The sequence below is a fragment of the Octodon degus genome, unplaced genomic scaffold (genome assembly GCF_000260255.1).
Source record: "Octodon degus isolate 3935 unplaced genomic scaffold, OctDeg1.0 scaffold00114, whole genome shotgun sequence".
Classification (NCBI taxonomy): Eukaryota; Metazoa; Chordata; class Mammalia; order Rodentia; family Octodontidae; genus Octodon; species Octodon degus.
The window spans coordinates 7,114,087-7,120,433 of NW_004524690.1; positions in this window are offsets into that span (position 1 = coordinate 7,114,087).

The following is a 6,347-nucleotide window of genomic DNA, read 5'->3' on the forward strand; positions in this document are numbered from 1 at the left end:
ATCTATTATTGAGAATGAAAGAGCCCACCACCACCTCCTGAGAACTTGGCACAAGTGGCCTTGTGAGCATGAAGCAGTAACATATTCCAAAATGTTTTATTTGAGAAAATTGTTTTGCTTCTCTGGGGTATATTACCTACCCGTGAAGTCAACGGAATGGAGTTTTCCAGAAAACAAGCATAGCATCCAGACTAGGTCACTGCTACACTAGCTTGAAAGAGTCATTGTATTTTGCAAAATTAGAATTTTTAAAAGTAGAAGACAAATAGCAGGAATCTAACTCACTGTGAAATACAACATAAATTAGATAAATGTCTTTTCACAAACTGAAGTTCAAATATATTGCAAAACATGAATCTATGAAATTGGTAAGTATGAAATGAACATTTAATGAATTAAGTTTGAAAATTTCATTTGTAACCCTGGACTATTGTTATGGTTTGTGTCTAGATGTCCCCCAAAAGCCTCACAGGGCTTTTTTGAAAGTGGCTGAATCTAGAGTATGTGATGCTAGGATTAAGTGTATATGTTTATTAAATCATTCCATTGATTGGTTTGGCCTAGTTCTAGCTAGGATTAAGGGAGTGAGTGCTACCTTCACCCTAGGTTGGGCAGCCTGCGTATGATATAAGAGACACACAGAGTCTTGTCTCTTCCCTTATTGCTTTTTCTATTTTGTGTTAGCTATGAACTACACTCTTCTGTGATGCCTCTCTGCCATGTACACTCTGCCTTGGAGCCACCTGGGGACTGAAACATCTACAAACTGTGAGCTGAATAAATCTTTTGCCTTTAGCTTTGATTGCTCAGTGTTTTCTTTAGCAAGAGAGAAAAGCAACCACAACATGTATAGTAATAATAAAGATAACATGTAAGCGCAGTCCTCTGACTTTGCACATATTTGCATGAAATATTCTCAGAGGTATGATGGTGTTTATTTTTTCCTGGTGAATAATTGTAATATAGTATAAAAAGATAAGGCCTTATTTCATGGACATTAATGGAAGTCCTTTCAAAAATATTATCCAAACTCTACCAAGATTAGTGTGCTCAAAGTTTCCATAAAAAGCTTGATTTCTTGGGAGTTATGCCTGTTCAGATACAGACAAAAATACGTAGTTCTTTTTTCTCATACACACACCATGGAAAGATTATTTAGCTTATCGTACTATTCATTTTGCTGCTGTTGGTATTACTGCCATTGTTGTCCATGGAAAAATATTAAGGTTCTTTTTTTCTGATTTAACCTTAAACAAAACAGTCATATGTACAATCCATCCACATGGTTTATATGTCTTTCCTTATCTGCAATAAGTTAGGTAGGTATTATCATTTATTTTCCCATTTTTAGCAATAAAGTTAGTGAAGCCCTGAGGAAAGCAAGAGAAACCAAACCATCTAGCAAGTAAATGTGAGCTAAACATCAGGTTTTCAATTTCCACATTAAAAACACCTCTCCCACATACCACCATTGTAATAAATCTGGTAATATAAAATGTGAATGCATTAACATAGTTGACTTCAGAGACTATACTTTTTTTGAGATGTTTTGCTTTAATGATCAAAACCTGCACTGGCCCCTTTTCCTGGTAAAGAAAACCAAGCATTTGGAAACAAGGTCAGATCTAGACTTGGAATCTCTGAGTCTGCCCGAGAGAGGCTGTGGAGGAGGCAAGGTGACTGGGGCACTTCCAGTGACCGCACTGCCTTTCAGAGATAACATCACTGTAACCAACACCACAGTCTCATTAGCGCAAATTCTAATCTGGCTTTGTGCAAGATTTTCCATTCAGTTCTTGGTTATTGTCCTTTGGTAGGAAGATCTGGCGAATGACATTCGAGTGACCTCATTTTCTGAAACATAGGCTCACACCAAATTGGAAAATGGAAATGCCTCAAAGGGAGTGGAAAATATGGAGTCTGCACTAGTTGGAGAGGCTTCTGGGGTGAACAGATGAAAAGTGATCATCGCAGGACAGAATTTGGCTTCTCTTCTTAGGAGTAGTTAACAGGTGAAGTAGTTCTAAGAGGACTGGTTAGAAAAAGAATTTACCAAATATAGAATTAGTAAACTTTGACTATAAACTAAATTAACTGAATGAACTTCAAGTTCTCTGAATTTTTTCTCAGTTATGGTAATATGAGGAGAGTTTCCAGGTTTTAAAATCTTGGTCACTTACATTCCATCCTACCAAAACAAGCAAATCCCACAGAAACTTTAGAGCTGAGTCACATTTTCCATAATTCTACCAACCAAATCAAGCTCAGAAGGCACATTTTAATGAGTAAGTTTCCTTGTAACCACTTAGGTTTAAAATTTACAGAACTATTTTTTTAACTTGTATTGATGCATAAAATTTTAGGAACTATCTATCAATTACTTTTCTTGATGCCTGTAGAGATCCTAAATAAAGTTTCCTTTCTTCTCTAGGTCAGCTACAGAATTCGTATACCCAACTGAATATATTGACTTTTTAGCTTTATTAGTTATATCATTATATTATTATCTCTGGTATATAAAAATCTCCCTTATGTGGAATTCTTTACAAGCTCCCTAAGATGAATGTCATCATTATGTACTGTCAACATGGACTAATAAAAAACCATGCACAATGATTTATGGGTTAGTTTGGATTTTTCATCAAGTTCATGCAAGCAGATTAGCATGAGTAATTATACATGAAGTAAGATCAAATTCATCAACCCAAAAGACTGACTTATGCTGGAGATATAGTCAGCTGAACAGTGTCTGCCTGGCAAGTACAATGCTATATATTTGACTGAGTCCAAAACAAGAAAAAAAAAAGACTTACTAGTGATTTGAAAACATGATTCAACTTAGATTGAGATCTTGTCATCTTTGTTGCCATCTATTCAACTGACTTCCTTTGATAACAGCACACTGATTTTTTCCTCTTTTAAATTTATTTTTTAAAGAAAGTACAAAACAAAAAATTATAAGTGATACAGAATTTCACTTAGCAAAGTAATATGAATTCACAGTATTTGTTTCAATATATAGTGTTGTCTTCCAACCTGTTATTCATATTACCAGATATATGAATATAAATTTAGAAGAAGAAAGAAAAAAGAAAGAAGTATATATGAAATTAAGAAGAGAAAAGTAAAAACATTTGAAAAAAGGAGACAAAACAAAACAAATGATGTATTTTCTGCTCCTTTCCACAAACCAGCAGAAATGCATAGTACAGTTGTCCAAACCATTCTGCTTATATACATAGATATAGCTCTTTCCTCCACTCCCTCTCCTGTCCTTCTCCTCAACTCAGTAACTCTTTCCTTTTGAATAAGTTCATTCCTCTTTCCCAGTATCTTTTATACCCCTCAGATTCCATTTTTCTCTTACAAGGTCTTCACTAAGGAGACAATATGATGTTTGCACGTGTGGCTCTGATTTATTTCACTTAAGAGTATGTTCTCTAGTTGCAGCCATTTACTGACAAAAGACTCAATTTTATGCTGTTTTATAGCTGAATAGTACTCCACAGCCTTCTTTATCCTAAGAACATGGGATTTTTGGCCTTGCTGATGCCCACTCAGGTTCCAAATGGATAATTGTAATCTGGTCTATTGGCATATTCCATACCATTGACTACAACAAACAGCTTATGTGTGGTCCCAAGACCCAAGTTATGTTAAGAAGAGCTGATTCCAGGACTTCTGTTAATCTGTTGGGAAAAAGGAACTCTTTCCTATGGGCCTGCTGAATGGCTCTGATACAAGCTTGAGGAAGTGAGAAACATCTCCCAACCATCTCCTGACATCTCCCAAGTGGGAAACTGTCCTTGACTGACCCTTACATCATGAAAAGAAGACCTGAAGCACAAATGTAGGTTCCTTATAAGAATATTCTATCAGGATTTACTTAAAGTAATAGCTATTTCTGGATTTTACAAATAACATGAGATGACAAATTCCAGTTTTTATTTAGCTGGTATGTTACAACAATTTTTAACTGGACCGTTGTTACTTGAGACCAAAAATAATCCTGATCACTGCCACAGTCTTTTAGAAGGAAGGAAAATGTAATCCTTGGGGTCCTTAACAACACATTAAAAAATAGTATACAGAAAATGATAGCAGTTTATTTGTTCTTTGATCCACCTAAATTATCCTTGACCGAGCCTGTATGTTAATGTTGTCCGTTAGCCTGACATACATGTTCAATGAAACTAAAGAGTATTAATGCCTTTTCTTTGGAACTCGGAGTCCAGAAGTAGGTGAATAAGCTTCAAATAAGTTTAAATTGACACTAAGTTTAAGTGACCTGTGGCTCAACGGCAACTTCTAGGGCATAAGGCCTGATAAGTGGTCATCCTTCCTCCAGCCATGCTATGCTGTGCCACTTTTTCTATATATGATATCTTCTTTTCCCCTTACTGTCCTTCACACACACACACACACACACACACACACACACACACACACACACACAGAGCTCTTCACTTGGAATCCTCTTTGCTCTCTTTTCTAACTTATTGTGCTTCTCCTTCACCTTTAAGTTCCAAGAACCATCTATAGTTTACCTGTTAGCAATCACATCATCCCTAGGACTTCTTGCTACTTTGCATATTCATAATCAGTCTATAATTATTCATTTAATGTTATGCTGTCTGTCATACTGATTATTGTATGAAGTGAAGGGCATTTTGTTTGGTTTACTACTGCTTTCCAATACTCAGTGTAAATCCTGCCATACAAAAACTATTATAATAATTTCTGCATAAAATTCAGAATTTAAGGCCACCATCGTTATAATAGATGATTCTACTCTGAAGATCTGACTTAGTTCAAGTTTTTTTTTTTGTTCCAAAAGACGGGGACTTGATGCTTTCTTTTCTCTTCTTTTGAATTGATCTTTCTTTGCTTCTAGGTTTTATTCAACCTCATTCTTCCCAAGATGTCCGCTCTTAGTTTAATGCATTTGTAAATGGCAGCAGTAAATCAAGGAACATAACTTTATGCTATCGTACTAAGAAGTAACAGCATTTTCTATGAAGTCCACCTTTTTCTGTGCACAGATTGTTTTCATTAGAATCCTGCTCTGGAGACATCAAATAATAGCTTGGCACAGTAGCACCACTGCATCTGGGATACTTGAGAGATGAGTCAGAAAGATGGAATCCAGGGATTCAAGACTAACCAGAAAAATATAGCAAGAACGTATTTCAAAAGGATAAACAAAAACAATTCTGTTATGGTTGACACAATGTGTCAAACTGAGGTGTCCTAGTTAACTTAGTTAACTAAGTAACTCCGTAGTTCTACATCTTAGGGTGCAGAGGAGCCCTTCTTACTGATCTATGACGTTCATTGGGTTAACTTGAGAAGTTTAGAAGTTTACTAAGCAACTCAGCAGGGGGCCAGGGTCCTCAGTTTGTAAGCATCCTGAGCTTGTGTAAGAGGAGGGCAGGGAGATGGTGTGAGGGCTGCACCTTCCCTGGCAGGGTAGCTGCTGACAATATAAGGGAGGAAAAGAGGCTTGTTTCCTTCCCTTTTGCTCTTGTTGCTTTTGCAACCTTCTGCCGCCATGCACCGTTGTCTCTCTCCCACACCACCCTGCTTTGGAGTCAGCTGCGTATGGACTGAAACCTTCACAAACTGTGAGCTAAATAAACCTTTCCTTCTTAATTTTGGGTATTGATATTTTTGTCTCATCAAGGAGAGAAAAGTAACTAAAACAGATCTTCAGGTACTACTCCTGAGTACTTTGGTAGATTCCCAGATCTTGTTTCATCCTCATAAAAATGATAAACACTTTTTTTTTTGGTAGTACTGAGGCTCAAACTCAGTACCTTGCACTTGCCAGACAGGCACTTATTCCACTGAGCTACCTCCCCCTATCTCACTCAACACTTTTTTTAAAAAATGTATTTGGTACAGGGTCTTACTATGCAGCTTGGATTCATAATGATTCCCCTTGTGCCCTGTGCCCCTACCCCATATACTGGGATTACAGGAATGCACCATTATGCCTGGTCTTGGTGGCCAAGGAGATTGAGCCCCAGTCCCTGCACCTGATTAAGCAGGTGCTTGGTCTGCTGAACTATCTGGATGGCCCGAAATGATAAACACTTTGGGGATAGCATTTTTCTTTACTTCTCAAAATACGTTGAGAAGTGATTTTTCTTCCTTTCTTTCTTTCTTTCTTTTTTTTTTTTCAAAACCAATTAGTAGGACTGTTTCTTTTCTTTCCCCATAATTTTACTGATAGACAAATAGTGATGAGACAGTTTCAAACTAAATTGGTAGGACAGTTTCAATAATTAACACATTGCATACATTCTTCCTAGTGGTTAATTGCTGTACAAGATGCAGACATGATA